Below are 20,000 nucleotides of genomic sequence, written 5' to 3' on the forward strand. Positions count from 1 at the left end.
CGGGCGAGACACATACAGAGATATGGACCCTCCCAGTGCGACTCACTAACAAAAACAAAAAGGGGGGTGGTAACGCTCAGAAAATAGTAACCCTGAGGAAGGTAAAAAATAAGGAAAATGAGTAGTATGGTCAGGATTGTCTCGTGGAATGTGAGAGGCATGAGTGACCAGACAAAACGATCAGCAATATTACAAGCCATCAAGGAGCAAGGTCCGGCTATTATTTGTTTGCAGGAGACACATCTATGAAAAGAAAAACACAGACACGCTTAAAGTAGGGGGGATGGGAAAGAGCTTCCACTCCACACACACGAGGTATTCCAGGGGGGTCAGCATAATGGTACACAGAAACATACCGTTTAAATGCCTATCACGAAAAATCGATCCAGAAGGCTGCTTTATATGCCTACACTGTAGAATCTACAATTACACATGCATTATAGCTTCAGTATACATCCCGCCACCATATAATAACATGATAATGCGGCAATAGGATTCATAGCAGATAAACCGGACATCCCAGTCCTTATAATAGGGGACTTTAATTCGGTCATTAACCCTACACAGGACAGACTACAAGCAGGAAACGTAAACGAAGAAAGGGACCTGACATCACTAGGTAAATTAATAAATGAAATATCATTGATAGATATATGGAGAACACGGTACCCCACACATAATCAATACTCCTGTTACTCAACTACACATCAATGTTTATCTAGAATAGACCTAGCAGTGGGGAATATTCAGATATACAGGGATATAACCTTGATAGAATACCTACCAAGAGTTATATCTGACCATTCCATACTACGACTGGACCTACAGCACAGTAACACGGATAGTCATTCCCAAAAGAGATGGAACTTGAACCCGCATTGGCTGAATATATTAAACAAGGAAAACGTGAAAACACTAGAGGAATACTTTGCCCTAAACAAAGATACTACAAGTATGACAGTCTGCTGGGAGGCCATGAAGGCATATGAGGGGGGTATACATACAACAAATCACCCAGGCAAAGAAGGGACATAGAGAGAGGTCAAAAATTACGGGAAAAATTAAAAGAAACGGAAGAAAACTACATAAAAGAGAAAACTATAACAACACTCAATCTATGGAAACAAGCCCAAGAGGCCCTTAACAAATACTCACTAGACACAGCAGCCACTAAAAATGGATTCCGGAAACAGGCATATTACGAAGAGGGAGAAAGAACGGGACATATGCTGGCAGTTATGGCCCGAGCACAAACTAGCTCCACATATATCATTAAACTAAAAGACACACAAGGCGAGATTGTCAGATGCAACATCCATAAGAGACCGCGTGGGAATTCTACTCCTCCCTGTACTCCTCGAAACTGGATAAAACGATAGAACAAATTGAGGAATACTTGGCGGACATAATAACACACAGATTGACGGAGGAGCAGAGAGTTCCTAGATGCACCAATAGACTTGGAGGAGATGCAAGAGGCGGTAAAAGACATGCAAAATAAGGCCCCAGGGGAGGACGGTTTCCCAATAGAATTTTACAAACATGCAGATATACTATTACAACAACTTCTAGAGACAATGGCGGAGGCGGAACAGAAAGGGGAACTACCACGGACAATGCGAAAAGCAAAAATAATAATTCTGTTAAAACCGGAAAAGGACCCCCTGTTGATGGACTCGTATAGGCCAATATCGTTATTAAATGCAGACGTTAAAATTATAGCTAAAATTTTAGCCAATCGGTTATCAAGAGTGACATCCACCCTGGTGCACCCGGACCAGAGCGGGTTTATACCAGCAAGGTCAACGGCACCAAATATCCGTAGGGTATTCCTAAACCTACAAATACCCATAGACAACACCGGAGGTAAAATCATATGCTCATTAGACGCGGCCAAGACGTTTGATAGCGTCGAGTGGCAATACCTGTGGAAGGTATTAGAAAAAATGGGATGTGGCCCAATATTTGTGAGACAGGTAAAACTTCTATATGCTAGAGTGGAGGCGGATGTGTCCATCAACAGGGGGGGATGTCCTCAGAGGCATTCCCATTACATAGAGGGACAAGGCAGGGGTGCCCACTATCGCCACTCCTGTTTGCACTAGCAATAGAGCCCCTAGCGTGTAAAATTTGATCACATCAGGGAATAGTGGGATTCCGTAGAGGAAATATGGAGGAGAAAATCGCCTTGTATGCGGATGACATGCTACTATTCCTAGGGGATGGGGAAAACTCTGAAAACCACGATGCACGTAATAAAAGAATTCGGAGCATTCTTGGGACTCACCATCAATTGGACTAAATCCGAAATACTACCAATAGACACCCCAGAAATGCAAATCGCTAATAGAGAAATAACCCTGAAATGCACCCCCAACAATTAAATATCTGGGAGTTAAAATTACAAAAAAGGTTAGTGAGTACAGGAAAATAAACCTAGAACCACTTATGGAAAAATGGAAACAAAAACTCCACATATGGCGCAAACTACCCATGACAATCATAGGAAGAGTGAACCTTATAAAAATGATATGGATGCCACAATTGCTATATCTAATACACAACTCCCCGCACTGGATAACACAAAAATTCTTCCACAAGGCCAAGGGACTGTTTAGAGAACTCATATGGGGAGGGAAGGCACCTAGGATAAAACTGGAACTACTATACAATCCAAAGGAAAAGGGCGGACTAGCCTTGCCCAACCCGTTCTCATACTTCATGGCCTCCCAGCTGCAACATCTCAGGGGATGGGAGACAGAGGAAACACAAGACGCCAGTTTCAGAATCCTTAAAAATCTTTTTACCGGGTCGCACCTGTTTGAAACTCTGGAGCGCGGAGCGTTTGAAAAAAAAAAAAAAGGTCAAAATGCTCCCACGTTATCACTGACACAAAGTATGGTGGAAGACCAGAAACATGCTTGATATAAAAAGCTGCACACAGCATACCCCCATATGGAATAACCCATACCTACCAGAAATCAATAAACTACAAGGTTTCCAAGGGTGGAAAGACAGGGGAGTTAGGAGAATGGCCCAGATACTGGAGGGGGGAGAGCTGAAAACCCTTGAGCAGCTAAGACAGAACTATGACATTCCCAATAGTGACTTTTACAAATATCTACAGCTTAGACACGCTATACAAGCGGAAAAAAACTCGGAGGAAATAACAGTGACAACAAATATAGTAGCGGACATAATAGGGAATGCCACCACCACAGCGGGGAAAATATCTGTATTATACTCCCACATACAAGACACGGTTAATGCACGCAACCCGATACCAACAAAAGCAAAATGGGAAGCAGACATAGGGCCCATTGAGGAGTCGCACTGGGAGGAAATCCTACAAATGACACCTAAGATATCACTGAGCGAGTCACACAGAGTCTCGCAAATATTCCTAATTCACAGAGTGTACCGCACTCCGGCCTTCTTGTACAATATAGGAATAAGAACCTCTCCGATATGTGTAAGGTGCAAAACCCACACAGCGGACCTAATCCACATGCTATGGAGATGTCCGAAATTACATAGATATTGGGTGAAAGTAAGAAATGCAATAAACGCGGCATTTGGCATACGTATGGACTTTACACCATACGTGTGCATTCTGGGATATACACAAGACCTACCGCTAGATGACCATGAAAAACTGGCGATATCGGGGCGTGGCCTAGATGGAGACCGGAGCAGTTGCACTTCTCTGAGCTCCGCAGGTCCCGGCTATTACAAGCGACAGCAAGCGACAAAAAGAAGAGAGACGAGGAGGCAAGCACAAAAGAAAAAGGTCTGACACAGATGGCAGCACGGAGGAAGACAAAAACGGGGCCGCAGCGGCTTACCGCCTTCTTCACGACCCGCACGAGCGACACAGCAGGAGAGGAAGGAGACGCTGACAAGCAGGAGCAGCAGACCCCCGCCGGAGCGGCGAACAAGGAGACCGGGCTGCAAAGGGGAAAAGGTAAGGGACCCTCCGTCACTCCCTCACCATCAAGCCCCCTCACTAGAGCTGCAGAAAGGCAGGCAGGACACGCCAAGATGGCGCCTGAGGCGTCCACAGGGAAGAGACTTCCCGCGCCCCCTAAGTATAAACAACAAGGGGCAGCAGATCCAAATGCTCACAGCACCCTGCATTCCCCAGAACAAGAGCCCCAGTCCATATAAAACAGCGAATCAGCCTCAGACCCTGGAGATGCTGAAGACCCTATTCAGAGCATGAGCTGCACAGAACAAGCAGCATCTGAAATATTTATAAAGCAGATGATAGTAGCACTAAGGGGGTCCCTGCAAAAGGACTTACTATCTGTAACAGCAGCCCTTAACTCCTCAATATCTGACCTGGGTACAAGAGTAGACCACATTGAAAATAAATTTGCCGAGTTCACCTCTTCCCACAACGACCTCATAGATGCGCACTACAGCGTAGAAGAGGAAATTGAAGCCTTAAAAAGCAAAGTAGCAGACATTGAGGACAGGAACCGGCGAAATAATTTGAAAATAAGAGGAATAGCTGAAACAGTTCCCCAGTCCGAACTGAAAGAATATATCCAGAAGTTAATAAAACACATCCTTCCAAACACCTCAGAAGAGGAAAGAATCAGACAGGGCGCACAGACTCCTCCGCCCGATAGCGATCCCTGACCACGTGCCCAGGGACACATGTGATAGACATGATGATTATTTTGGTATAAAATGTCTATCGATTAATATAACCCAAATGTATTTTGCTGTTGTAATGACTTTTAGCTCAGGAGTTTAAAGGACACACACACAATCTAATCATAGTATTTGCTAGACAATGGATGTCTGATGTAATGTTAGTTAAGTACATAGAAGTTACACAAGTTGCACAACCAGCCTCTAAGAGTTAAAGGGCCATAGTGTTGTGTATATCCTGTGTCCAACACTGAGTGTTTACCTAGCCCCCTTCCACTCCTTCACACAAGCTAGTTAAACAATGATTCATCACTACACGGAGCTGACTTCAGCTAGGACAAAAGTCCATACTACATCAGCATTTGGAGAGGGTGGGCAGAGAGGTGGGGGATGCTATATGATCCGACGAATGAGAATCTCATATGTTACTGATGTAATCTGTTGCACGCCCATTGAAGGGCGGTTGTCATGTGTTATAATAAAAAGCCTGAGCCTCTACACATTGTAGAGACTCTCCCGGTTTTAGACCAGCATTTGTGTCTGATTCTGGTCGACGATGTGTGCACACGATATAATTCGGAAGCGGCAAAATACCCCAAAGCCTGCTGCAGAAAATCATAATCCAGATCACACAATCATAAGAATTCATATCTTCCACGTAAAAGAAGCTCTACTCTACGCAGTGAGGAAGAAGGCAAATCTCCCTGCGCCATATGAACAGATAAAAATGTTCACAGACCTCTCTCAAGCTACCCTGCAAAACAGAAAAAAATTTAGAAGTACCACACAAACACTACGAGAAAACAAGATCTTATACAAATGGGGCTTCCCGCCCAAATTGATCATTATAAGAGACGGGAAAACCCACAGAACCTGACCGCACCAACTCATCTAAATACAGAATGGGAAAGAGTGCCCAATCGCTGATTATGCCAGGGACCACTTCCCCCCTTGAAACAGAAGATGAGATAACTCCTGAGAACTGTGTCTTGACATGTTGAAATGTTTTTGATAATCCACAGACTCTCTTCACGACAACCCGACGCTAGCCGAGACCAAGGAATGGCTGGACTGTTTACCCCCACAAGAAAAACCAGCTCCCCCATGTGGACAACGTTGCATCCAGGAGGGGCAGCCGATGCTCTAACTTTCACAAGTTTTCTTCCCCCGTTTAGGTTTTTCCTCCCCTCTTCACCAACACCCCAGGAAACGGAGGAAGATCTCAAAACAGAATTTGACCCAACCACTACCACAACAAGCAGAAGAAGACAAACCCAGAAAAGAAACCCACCCCTCATCCGACCACAAGAAGAAAGGAAGGACACGTCTACCCTGCTGAAGCACGGTAAAAAACCTCCACAATGGACACAAAACTAATGTCCCTTAATGTTAAGGGTCTTAATTCCCCTTACAAGAGAGCCTCACTGTGGAAAGATGCTATGGAAGCTCGGGCAGATATTCTCTGCCTCCAGGAGACTCATTTTGTAAAAGGAAAACACCCTAAATTTACGCACCCCAAGTACCCAGAAATATTTATGTCCAACATAGAAAAAAAGAAGGCAGGGGTCCTTATAGCAATAGGGGACTCGATAGATTTCAAATTGCATGAATCAGTGATAGATGAAAAAGGGAGATATATTATACTAATATGTGATATTAATGGATGCCCAATGACGCTGGTTAATGTATATGCACCAAATTCCTCCCAAATAAATTTCCTAAACAAAATTATGCGCAAGGTCAAGAGATGTCAAAAGGGTCAGCTTTTATTGTGTGGCGACTTTAACATAATTATCGACAAAACACTAGATACCAACAGTAAAGCGAGAGCAAATGCCCCCACACTATCCCCATGGATCCTAAGAGAAGAATTATATGATGTATATAGAGGTCTAAATGCAAATTCAAGAGAGTACACCTTTTACTCTACAAGACATAAAATATTCACCAGAATAGATATGTTCTTGGCGGACTTTTTTCTCCTCCCGAGAGCAAGGTCTGCCATGATAGGCACTACGTCATGGTCAGATCATGCGCCAGTGTTCCTAAACCTGAGATTATCCAAACAAGAACATCTCCAAAAAATTTGGCGAAACAACAGCTACCTAATGAAGGTTGACCCTTACAATTCTCAGATCCGCAATGCAATACATGAATATTTTGCAATAAATGACACACAAGAGGTGACTCCATATACACTCTGGACCGCGCATAAATCAGTAATAAGGGGACTGATGATTCAGCAAGGTTCTCGCCATAAAAAAAAAAAAAGAAAAAAATTAGAGGAACTACTCACCCAAGCAAGGGAACTAGAGAGCTCTATCCAGCAAAACCCAACAGAAGAAAAACATCGAAGACTCCTAAGAACTAGACAGGAGCTTAGGGACCACTTAATGCTAGATCATGAAAAACATCTCAGAACACTTCAAACTACTTATTATACAGACAACAACAAACTTAGCAAATACATGGCCCGCAAAGTCAAACAAAAACGAATAAAAGCTAGAATCCCCTATATCATAAACTCGGACACAAAACAAAGAATTAACAGCCCACAAGGCATAGCAGAGGAATTTGCAAAATTTTACGCAAAACTTTATAACTTAAAAGAAGATAGCAAAACCATAACAACCAGAAATAGCAAATATAAAAACCTTAAGGATATCAGCCTCCCAACACGCAACACAGAACACCTAGAAAAACTTAATACCCCAATCTCTACCCAGGAAATACTCCAAACAATTAAAACCCTAAAGAAAAGAAAAGGCCCCGGGACCCGACGGGTATTCTAATGAGTACTACCAACTCTTTGGAAAAGAATTGTCCATACACTTAGCTAAGACATTTAACACAGCCATGGAGACAGGAAAACTCCCCACAGAAATGCTACAAGCGACAGTGGTCACTATCCCAAAACCAGACAAGGACCACTCCCTCCCGGCTAATTACAGGCCAATATCCCTACTTAACAGCGACACTAAAATATACGCGAAAATCCTGGCCCAGAGAATAATGAAATTTGTTCCCCACCTGGTACACAGCGATCAAGTCGGCTTCACTTTGGGCCGACAGGCATCAGATGGCACAAGAAGAATTATGGATCTCTTGACGGTGGCGGAGGGGATGCGTACGCCTTCTCTGCTCCTAACTTTGGATGCAGAGAAGGCGTTCGACACAATACATTGGGGCTACGCGTTTGCAACACTTGAGAAATTTGGATTTCAGGGGAACATACTTAGAGCCATACAAGCGTTATACTCATCCCCATCAGCCAAAGTGTTGACTAATGGATCCCTATCCAACAGCTTCACTATAACTAATGGCACGCGACAGGGGTGTCCCCTATCTCCATTGCTGTTCGTCCTAACAATGGAGCCTTTTGCCGAAAAAATAAGAACGGACCTGGAGATAAGAGGTATCCCCCTCCCGATGCGCCAACATAAGATCGGCCTCTTTGCCGACGACGTGGCACTAATTATGACCCACCCAATTACCTCCCTCAGAGCCATTACAAAAAATATCAAAAACTTTGGGCAAGTATCATATTATAAAATCAATCCACACAAATCCCAAATATTGGGAATAAAGATAAACAAAAACACAAAACAAACAATACAGGCAGAGTTCCCATACTCATGGGACACTGAGGAAGTCCCATACCTGGGGCTTAAACTTGCGACCCCGTTAAGCAAAATGCCAATAATCAACTTGGGCCCACTGACCACCTCTCTTCAAAAAGAATTAGATAAATATGAAAAAGCAGAACCCACATGGCTGGGTAGGGTTGTGCTTTACAAAATGATGGTTTTACCGAAGATCTTATATATTTTCAGGACAATGACACTGCCCATCCCCCAAAATCTCCTAAACACCCTACAAAGGCAAATGCTGACCTTCATCTGGAAAAAAAAAAAGAGACCAAGAATAGCAGCATCAATACTTTACACCTCCAGGGGAAAAGGAGGGATGGGAGTCCCCAACCTCACAGCATACTACAGAGCCACAATTACACAACTGAGAGCCTGGACTACACCACAAAGCATTAGCTGGCCAGAGATAGAGAAACATATGGGGGGGGGGGGGGGGGGGAACCTTAGCACATTGCTGCTCGCGGCGGCAATAGAGCCTAACATAAAAATCCCAGAACATCCTTCTATTAAAGCATCAATAGGAATTTGGCGAACCTCCCTTGAAATTACGAAACCACACATCCCGAGAAGGCAAATACCAATTCCGATAGAAGCTATGGAAATCTTAATCCCCAATGTCTCACTGAAAAGCTGGAGGCAAAAAGGAATAAAATTTATATCAGACATCCAGAGAGATGACAAAATTATGCCCTTCGACGAACTGTGCGAAAAAACACGGCTTACTCAAGCAGACTCATTCCAATATAGACAAATAAAAAGTTATTTATCGGGAAACAAAAACCTCACACTGACGCTACCCCTTAGTCTCTATAATTTACTTTACGCTCAGAACCTACCACAAAATAAACTCAAACAATGGTATGAAATCCACAGTGGAGAAGCGAAAGGGGACCCAAACAAACAAAAAAAAAATACACACTCAATTGGGAAAAGGACAAAAAAAAAAAAAAAAAAAATAAAAAAAAAAAACGCTTATGAACTAGATTACTGGGAAAAAACATGCAACTGGGCATTTAAGTGCACCTTAAGTGCTAAACTGCTGGAGGTTCATCAAAAAACAATAACAAGATGGTATTATTCCCCTCTAAAGTTGGCCCAGATGTTTCCGGGTGCCCCGGAAAAATGCTGGAGAGGATGTGAAGGAAAAGGATCTCTACGGCATATAATATGGGACTGCCCGAACCTCAGACCATTATGGGACGCGATTCCTACAATCACCCAAATAATTTGGGGTACTACAATCAAAATAAAACCCCAAACTGCGATTTTATTGCTAGAGGTCGAAAAGTTCCCACCTCAGAGTAGAAAATTCATAACTCATATGCTCCTGTGTGTGAAATTCCTGATAGTCAAAAACTGGAAAACTACAAAAATACCAACAATACAAAATCTCACAAAGTTGCTAGAAGAACACAACACACTAGAAAAACTATACGCAATAAAACAAAATAAAATGAACAAGTATAAAGAAATCTGGCAACCTTGGACAGACAGCAGAAAAAAAGGATTAATCCCAGAGTAAATACAGCAAGGATACCCAGGGGGACAGAGAGGCGGCCCATTAAGATAAGAATAGAATGACAAAAAGGTTGTGGTTGAAACCTAATACAACACCTCCGTACTCCTAGTATTTTCACTTCTCCCCAATCCCCTCCGTTACTTCCTCCGTTACCTCCCCTATACCCCTCACCCCCCCCACCTCAACCCCCGAAGTTTAATTAATTAAAAATAAATAAAGAAATAAATAAGTAAAGGCACACTGTTAAGGCCGCCTGCAGACGAGCGGGTCGGATCCGGCAGCGAGAATTGTCGCCGCGCGATCCGACCAGAGAGCCTGCAGGGACGAGCGCGTACTCACCCGCGCCTGGCGGCCCCGGCTCTTTCATGTGCCGGCTGCCGCGCAGCCGGCGCATGCGCAGACCGGAGCTGGCGGCCGGGTGAGTGCGTGCCCCACAGAAAATTAGGACATGCCGCGGTTTGTTTGCCGCGCGAGATTTCGCGCGGCCAAACCGCGGCCGTCTGCATAGGAGTGCGTATTTTAATGCACTCCTATGCAAACTTTCAGCGGCGGAAATCCCGCGGCGGGATTTCCACTCGTGTGCAGGCGGCCTAAGTTAGACAAATAAGTTTAAAATGCAATGCAATGTACCAGCTACAAACTTATGAGGAAATACATGCTGGTTAAAATGTAAATTGATAGCTTGTGTACAACAAATGTATGAAGAAATACATGTCAGTTATACTGTAAACCAATACACTGTATGAACAATGTATGAAGACTTGCATGTTATTATGTTATTACCAAGATGCACAATAAAAACTATTGAAATTAAAAACTGGCGATATCCAGATTATTGTACATAGCTAGAAAAACAATAGCTCAGCGATGGTTAGATGAAGAACCACCCACGCTGGGAGAATTCAAAAACAAGGTCAACCAAATTTTACCGTGGGAAAGGAGTATATACACCAAACGCAAGACCAGCCAAAAATAGGATATATGGCTGAGATGGATACATGCCCAGAGCCAAACAAATGATGGCGGACCAGGCATATAGGGAGTGGGATGGTGAGCCGTGTGGGGTGCCACCTGTAAACTGGGGACTTTATGCCTTTTTTTTATTATTTCTACACATTAAGAAGCATGTACTTGGTATATATAAAGTTTATTAAACAAGACAGAGTTAATTACAAGTTTGCTACTCTGTAAAATAAAGTGGAAAGGTCTAATGGGGTAGGACAGGATAGGAGGGATTGGAGAGAGAGAGACCAGACAATGAGTAAAAGGTATATGGCTGCCCCTTGTAAGCAACAAAAACAAACTATCCCTGAACCAAAAAGAAAACAGAAAGACGACAAGCAACATGAAGACTAAAGAATAAATGTCCACCTCAGGAACTGATACTATTGTTTATGATGGACTGTGAATACACAGGGACAAGTCATTTAAAGGACTAAATGTTGAGAGAGAGACCTCGGGGGCGGGGGGGGGGGGGGGGGGGGGGAACCAGTTGTATACAAAAATGTTATAAAGAAATGTTAAAAAAATGGAAAGTTTAATAAAAAATACTTTTAATCTAAAAAAAAGCAAGATATTTAAAATGACGCCGAAAATGGGGCTACTTTGAAAAGACTGTCATCCAATAGCCCTATTCAGTGTTAGATATGAACCTAGGGGGGGATCCGAGATTGTTTGGGCTAGCCCCAAGGCTAGGTTGCTACTATCCTCAGTAGTTACAATTACAATCTGATATGTTGACTAAGTATGTGATGTCCATTGTTAAAGCACTAACCAAAGCCTATGCACAGGTGTTCTCTTCCAGACTTAGAGGCAGACACTGGGACACATATCTTGCAGCCTGGGGATTGGGTGTGTGTCAAGAAGTTCCTCAGGAAGCACCCTCTTGAGCCCCGAGTTGATGGTCCCTACCAGGCGCTTCTGACTACTGCCACAGCTGTGAAACTAGCCGAAAGACTTGGATCCACGATTCATACTCTAAGAAAGCTTCAGATCCGGGAGACCAGTCTTAGTTGTACCGAGGACATTACTCCGCTTAGGGCTAGTGAGAGAGGAGGGTGGCAACTGGAATCCTTAGTCGGAAGGATATGAGGGTATGGTTACCTTCTGGTATAACGCGTCCAATACTCAAGTAGCCGCATATTCCTTCGACTATTGTGTTGTGGTCCCGTGTCTAGGCGCAAAATCCCACCGCAGGCCAGATTTAGCTCAGTCCAGCTGGTTATATGACTTATATACCCGGGGAATACAATATGTTTGCGCCACTGATAAGGTCTGGGGAGAAGACTGCCGTTATTAAGGATCAGTGGGATGGAACACAGGAACAGACTGGTCCTATAAACCACGAAGTGCATTAAATAAGAAAGATAAGAGCGGGAAATCCCTAGTTAGTCGTATAACCCTCCTTGAGAATAATAAGGACAGCAGGTATTGGAAGGCTGAACTTAGTATGTTGCTTGGTTTTAATACGGTTTTTACACTAACCATGGGAAATCCAAGCCCGGGGGGACTTACAGTTTGGGGACATACCGGTACGGGAGGACAGATCCCTTAGGGAAGTTTAAAACAAGGGATATGGTAGATGCTCCCAAATGGAGGCCTTCACTTAGTCCCGTGCCCATAATTAACCCCCTCCGCTATAAGATAAAGACCTTGACAAACATGATGATCATAGCCGACCCGACCTTTTGAGGACACCTCGACAGTAGAGACTGGCTACTCGGACCAGAATCTCTGGTTGGAGTTGATGAGGTACAAGGCTAACAGGAGCAACAAGTCTAACTGTTGCATGTGCGGTAGTGCCCGACTACACTCGGGGATGGTCCTCCTTAATCTCCCTGTAGATGCTGAAGAGTGGTTTCTTAGTCTCTTCACGAACATTTCCGCTAATTACACTTCTTGTGAGAAGTAGAAGAAGGAATACTCTACAACTACTTAAGTGTTTTGCACCGGAGAGAGTATTACTGACTACCCTGGAAACTACAGCTGCCAGGCAAATGGGCAGGGTGGAGGGAGATTTTTGGGGAACTCACTAACGGGTATTGCTCCTCCTACGGTACGATAGGAGGGGAATGGATGCAGAATTAGGTCCAGTCCTTAGGAGACGTTTACTGGCTTTCTGGAGACATGAGGTGGAGGACCCGCCTGGAAGGTAATTGGGCAGGGGAGTGTGCCTTAGTAAAGCCCTTATGCTCCTCCACATCCTGTCAGACAGCATTGAGGACAATGAGGTTACCCCCCATAGTTACTTTATCTCGATCCAACTCTGCCGTTTTCTGTGGTTTTCCTGTCATGTTGGTCTATCCTTGTTTTCTGCATAGCTACGGCGGTTCCTTCCAGTCTTGTCACTAGGTAGTGTAGGGTCAGTGCAGGCGGCCTGGACCTGTCCACCTTCAGGGCTATCTCCAGGAGGGACATTGGTGTGGGTGAAGATCAGGGAGTCTCACGCCATGCGTACCTGTGCACACTATTATTGTAACATTACACTAGAGCAAGAAGAGAGACTCCTGGTGGTAGTTTTGATCTACACGTGTACATTGACGTTATAGGACAGCCAAGGGGGGTACCTGACGAGTTTTTTTAAAAAGAATTAGAGCCCACGTTAAAGCTGGATTCGAGTCCATTTTTTCTGTTCATTATGGTAAATAAAATGTTGACTGGATTAATTATGTTTATTATAATTAGCAGCGGTTTATAAATTACACTAGAGATGCCTTATAGGGACTAGTCGACCAATAGAACCTACCTCGACTGACTTTTCAAAATAGAATGGCCTTAGATATGATTATAGCTAAAAAGGAGGGGGGGGGGGGGTCTGTAAGATGTCTCTACATCCCAGACAACACGTGACCTGCGGGGAGACTTGTACCTACATCTCAGACAACACGTGACCTGCGGGTAAAGACGCAGTTGCCATTAAGAAGCTGACCGCACTAACTAAAAAGAGCTAACCTTTGGGACCAGTGCTTGCCATGGATGAGCGGTGGCAAAGGATCCTGGTTCAGTTGAACGTCGCGGTTGTATGTGCACTGATTATCTTTTCCATTCTAGTCTGCTGTGTTATCCCGTGTCAGAGAGACCTGTGAAACTGCCGCTGAAAAAGCCGCTCCCACAATGAGTTTGCTGAATGCATCCCCAGAAGGAGTGGACAAGTCCTACACCCCCTTGAAATCCCTAAATCGAACCTTCAACGCGCTCCAGTGATAGGCTCATGCGCAGAGAACTGTGAAAATTAGATAGAGGGTTAGAGGATAGACATTTTAAGGGGGGATTGTGATAGACATGATGATTAGTCAGCGTAAAATGTCTATTGATTTGTAATGAACTAGAAGTATTAGGCCTCATGTCCACGGGCAAAAGAAGAATTAAAATCCGCAGCAGATTTTAACTCTTCTCCTGCCCGCGGATCCGCATCCCATAGGGATTCATTGACCACCCGCGGGTAGATAAATACCCGCGGATGGTCAATAAAAGTGATTTTTTTAAAAATGGAGCATGAAAAATACTGGACCATGCTCCATTTTCGTGCGGGTCTCCCGCGGGATGGCTCCCGCGGGCTTCTATTGAAACCTATGGAAGCCGTCCGGATCCGCGGGAGACAAAAATCGGAGTTTACTCACCCGCTTCGGTTCTTCTCTTCGCCGCCGCGCCATCTTCTCTCCGTTGCGGCCGGATCTTTTTTCTTCGGCACGGCGCATGCGCGGGGCACGTCACCGACGTCATCCTGCGCATCCGCCGGGCCGAAGAAAAAAGATCCGGCCGCGACGCAAAGAAGAGGACGCCGCAGCGAAGGAAGGATCCGGAGCATGCGAGAGGTAAGTTTATTCTGATTTATTCTTATTTTCAGCCCTCATGTCCGCGGGGCAGGAGGGACCCGCTACGGATTCTCCATGAAGAATCCGGAGCGGGCCTGATTTTCCCCGTGGACATGAGGCCTTACGCAGCTGTAGTGATTTGACTCTATAGAGGCTAATGACTGCATAATTTCATTATGGTAGTTGCTGGACAATGGCATGGTGAAAGATGTGTGTTTTGTTACTTCAGCCTAATGTGTAGCTCTGCTGCATAAGGAAAGAGTTAAATCACAGTGCTATTTGTATTGCTTGTGTTCATCTTGGATGTTTCCCCAGCCCTGCCCCCCACACAGAAACTTCTTAAATAACACAGAAACTACTTAAACAATGACTTGTCACGTACACAGAAATTCCTTCAGCTAGACCGCATGCTGAGGGGACAAAGTCCACACTACACTGGACTTGAGGGAGATGGGGGATTGTATATGACCCAGCGAATAAGAAAATGTATATGTTACTGATGTAATCTGTTGCACGCCCATAAAGGGCAGGTATCATGTGTTTCAATAAATCAGGGCTCTGAGGATTATAATTCAGAGAGAGCTGGTTGAGATTCAAGGCTGATGACTTGTGTCGGATTGGATTCTCTCATTATGTGTGCACACTATACAATTAGGAAGCTACAGAATACCCTGAAACCTGCTGGAGGAAAATATGATCCAGATCACAGGGACCACAAAATAATTAACTTCCAGCTGTCATTCAAGAAGAAGCCATATAAGGGAGCGACAAATAAACTAAACTTTAGTAAAGCAAAATTTGATCAGCTTAGAACTGCTATCGATAACATTAATTGGGACAACTTCTTCAAAAGTCCAAGCGAAAATAGGAAAAGTTCAAAAAGATCCCAATCACCTCATGTGAACAGTTCATTCCCGTTAAAAATAAAAGAACTGCAAGTAAAAGGAAACCATTGTGGCTCGATAAGACGGTAAAAGGGGCAATAAACGAAAAAAAGAAAGCGCTTAAAACAACTAAAACCAGAACGCAACGAAGAAACGCTAAAATCCTACAGGGAAAAAAAACAAAAAAACACAATGTGCAAAGAAAAGATCAAAATTGCTAAGGAGGAGGCAGAAAGACTGATTGCCAAAGAGCAAAAATAACCCTAAACTATTCTTCAATTATATTCACAGTAAAAGAATTTGCACTGAGAGCACTGGCCCTTTAACAATTAATGCAGGCGAAATCATTGAAGATGATGGGGAAGGGGGAGGGGGGGGGGCAAACCTTTTAAATAGTGTGGTACTGGTTAAAGAGGGTGTGTGTGTGCCAAACCTGCTCATAAATCACCAGGCCCAGATGGAATACACGCAAGGGTTCTAAGGGAACGAAGTGATGTGATAGCTAGACCGCTATTTCTAATCTTAATGGATACTATCAAGACCGGGGTGGTACCACTGGATTGGCCAATTGCCAATGTGGTTCCAATATACAAAAAGGGGTCCAAAAGAGAGCTTGGGAACTACAGGCCAGTAAGTCTCACTTCAGTAACTGCAAAAATAGTCGAGGGGTTTCTGACAGACACCATCGTAGAATACCTCAAGGAGAACAACGGAATAACGTCTCCCCAGCATGGGTTCATCAGGGAAGGGGGGGGGGGTAGTCGATCATGTCAGACCAATCTGTTTAGCTTCTACGATGAAATAAGCTCTAGGCTGGACCTGGGAGAGTCTATTGCTCACGTATATCTGGACTTCTCTAAAGCATTTGACACCGTGCCACATAATAGGTTGATATACAAAAATGAGGCACCTTGGATTGGGTGAAAACGTGTGTATCTGGGTAAAAAAATTGGCTCAGAGATAGAACACAGAGGGTGGTAATAAACAGTTCATACTTCGATTGGGCCATCGTCGCTAGCAGGGTGCCACAGGGTTCAGTATTAGGCCCATTCTGTTCAATATATTTATCAATGACCTGATAGAGGGGCTGCACAGTAAAATATCAATATTTGCAGATGACAAAAATACACAAGATAAGTAATACAATGGGGAACAATGTACGGCTACAAAGAGACCTAGATAAGCTAGTGGCTTGGGCAGAAAAATTGCAAATGAAGTTAAATGTGGATAAATGTATGGGTATGCACATGGCCAGGAGAAACGGATGTCACCAATATACACTAAATGGGGCACTGTTAGGGAAAAGTGAGATGGAAAAAGATCTGGCGGTACTAGAGGACTGTAGATTTAACTGGAGCAGTCAATGCCAGTCAGCTGATGCTAAAGCAAATAAAGTCTTGGGGTGCATTAAAAGAGGTATAGAGGCGAAGGATGAGAACATTATTCTTGCACTACATAAGGCACTTGTCAGGCCCCACATAGAATACGGTGTACAGTTCTGGACACCGGTGCTCAGGAAAGATGTTACAGTGCTAGAGGGGGTTCAAAGAAGGGCAACTAAATTAATACATGGAATGGGAGGACTAGAATACCCAGAGAGGCTATCAAAATTGGGATTATTAACCCTGAAAAAAAAAAAAAGATGGCTATGGGGTGATCAAATAACTATGTATAAATACATTAGAAGACAATACAAGGATGAACTGATTATACCCAGGACTGTGTCGGTAACAAGAGGGCATCCTCTACATCTAGAAGAAAGCAGGTTTCGTCACCTACACAGAAAAGGGTTCTTTACTGTAAGAGCAGTGAGACTGTGGAACTCTGCCTGAGGATGTGGTGATGGCAAAATCCATAAAGGAGTTAAAGAAGGGACTAGATGTCTTTCTAGAGCGGAAGGATTTTACAGCATATAAATTTTAGGTGAGCAGCAGGTTGTTGATCCGGGTCTTACAGACAGGTGAGAACTATTGAAAGGTTGATCCAACGATTAGTCCGACTGCCATTAGGGAGTCGGGAAGGAATTTTGTTTCCCCGGAAGGGCTAATTGGCTTCTGCTTCTTGGGTTTTTTTTGTCTTCCTCTGGATCAACAAGGAGGTTGAATAAGGCTGAACTAGATGGACATTGTCTTCATTCGACCTAACATACTATGTTACTATGATGCTAGCGGTCACCACAGGTTACGGAGGGGCCAGAGCAGATCAGCGGGCAACTATATCCTTCCACCCCACCCACCCAGGGGGACAGCAAAAAGTGGGAGGGAGGGGATTCTCACCACCACAAAGGGTGGGCCAGGGAAAAAGGGGGCGAGGTAGTGGAGGGCTGGTGACACCAGCCTCACCCTCCTCTCAGAGCTGGCCCACAGCGCAGGCCTCTCTGCTCTTCTATGACCCCTCCCCTCTTCTCTGGAATCCACTGCCATTACTTACCGCTCATCTTGTCTGGAGGGGAACGCAAGAATGCCAGAATTGAGGAGTCAGCTTGTAAAGCAAAGTACTTTTTGTGAAAAGCTGTAATTGCAGCGTGATATTCAGATTCATTTTTTTGCTCTCTGCAAATCAGATCATCAACAATTTCATACAACATTCTGCAGGTTTCTTCCAAATAATTCACTGTAGCTACTGATTCAGGCAATTCAAAGTCGGGTTCTTCTACCTCATCATCTTCCACCTGTGGTTGTAACTTTTGAGGACTGTGGAAAGGTAATGATCCAAACCAACCTTCGGGAATATTATTATTACCCGTTGCAACCCAGAACAGAAGTTCCTTGGTCTCAGAGTTTGCAGCAAGTATATTTTGACAGCTGATATTTTCCTGAAAAGTAATTGCATGCTTGTGTTTGCATGGTCCACCATTTCTGCCTATATAACATTCACACAGACCTAACTGTAAATCCACAGTGTACCAGACATCATCACTTCTTCTTGACTTGACTTTATACAAACCATTTTCTATTTTTTTTACTAGAAGATCCTTGCACTGGTTTTCATTAATTTTGTCCATGGATTCTAGATATTGTTCTGACCTTCCACTAACAACATTAATAATTTTTCTTTCATAGTACAAGCCTAAATCCGAAATGAGGAACTGCAAGAGCTGCACAACGCTGTATGCTCTGTTACGTAGAAAGAGTTGATCTTTTAGAACACGAATGGCAGATTCAGTTATGTTTGTGTTATTCCCACAGGGCAGGTCTTTTCGAAAGCATAATGCCCATTGCTCACGACGGCGGCACAGATTTTCAACATAAAATTGAAGGGCAGGAGAAAGCTCAGAGGTAATAAGATTATGCAATAATACTTCAAATTCCTCTGGTGAACTGCTGTACAGAAGTTGTCTTATTTTTGCAAAGCTCTCCAGTCTTTCCTGTTTCGAAATGCCATGCTTAGAGTCAAGTAACCAACGCCAAACCGCTTGCAAAATATGAACGATGCATAAAAGTATGGTGGCACTGGGGAATACATTCTTTATAGCATTCTGCTCAGCCTTAGAATCGTTTGTTAAGAAAACAAGTGGGCCAAGTTTTCCTCGTCCACCAAAGGCACTGTCGGTTAAAAGTAACTTATAATCTTGAAGAGCATGAAGTAGTACTTTCTCGGACTCGGAGCTTGTTAACAAAACTCCAAGGGGTAGGCTACCCACACAGCTGTCAGTCATTATTAAGAATATTCTGCAATTGTATCGGTCGGCATTTCCAGACGAGTCAATAAAGCAAATACTTCCAGAACTCTCGAATGTGTGAACCCTTTCCATAATAGGTGTGCACATACTAATGCAAAAGTCGTCTGATAAAGTGCTGCAAGTAATTTTAATACCTTCACTTTTTAAAACTTCTACTCTGGAAACAATTGACTCCAAAAGCTTTTCTTTTGTAAAATCACCATATTTTTCTTTAAATAGCGTAGTGTACAAATGTTGAACCGACCGAAATGAGGGACACCGAGCAGCATCACATGCAACCCGCTCATAATCTTCATCGTATTGCTCCATCAGGTCCCGTTTATGTAGTTTTAAAGCATGTGTTGGGCCATTACCAGCTTTGAAAAATTCTATAAGTTTTAAGCGTACTTCTGGCCCCACATCCCGAAACTTCAGGCTCTCTGCTGATTTAACTCTGTGATTGTGAGCTCCAGAAAATTTAACCACCGTGGGGTATTCAGGCATGAACTTATCAGTTGACCTTTAAAGAAGAAAAAAATGAATAATTAACCCTGCAATTTCCTTAAGTACAGGAGTTTACAAAGTTATTGGCTAATAAATTTCTAGACATCTATAGGCCAAATACTGTACCTGCTTTGTTTTACCACTACTTTAATAGTTACAGACATCTTATGTGGACAATCGGTATGTTTTTTCGAAGGTTTTTTCACTTTGTGATAATCTGGCACAGTATTATGTTGGCACCTGTACAATTGCTAGAAAAATAATAAAAGCAATTAGTGTATCCAATAATACAGAAAACATTAAAATACT

The 20,000-nt window shown here is 43.6% G+C and overlaps 1 pseudogene; it reads right to left on the reverse strand.

Annotated features, from left to right (window-relative positions):
- Positions 1-20,000, reverse strand: part of LOC136583369 (uncharacterized) — a 200,049-nt pseudogene that overhangs the window by 53,137 nt on the left and 126,912 nt on the right.

Source organism: Eleutherodactylus coqui, chromosome 1 (assembly GCF_035609145.1).
Source record: "Eleutherodactylus coqui strain aEleCoq1 chromosome 1, aEleCoq1.hap1, whole genome shotgun sequence".
Lineage (NCBI taxonomy): Eukaryota > Metazoa > Chordata > Amphibia > Anura > Eleutherodactylidae > Eleutherodactylus > Eleutherodactylus coqui.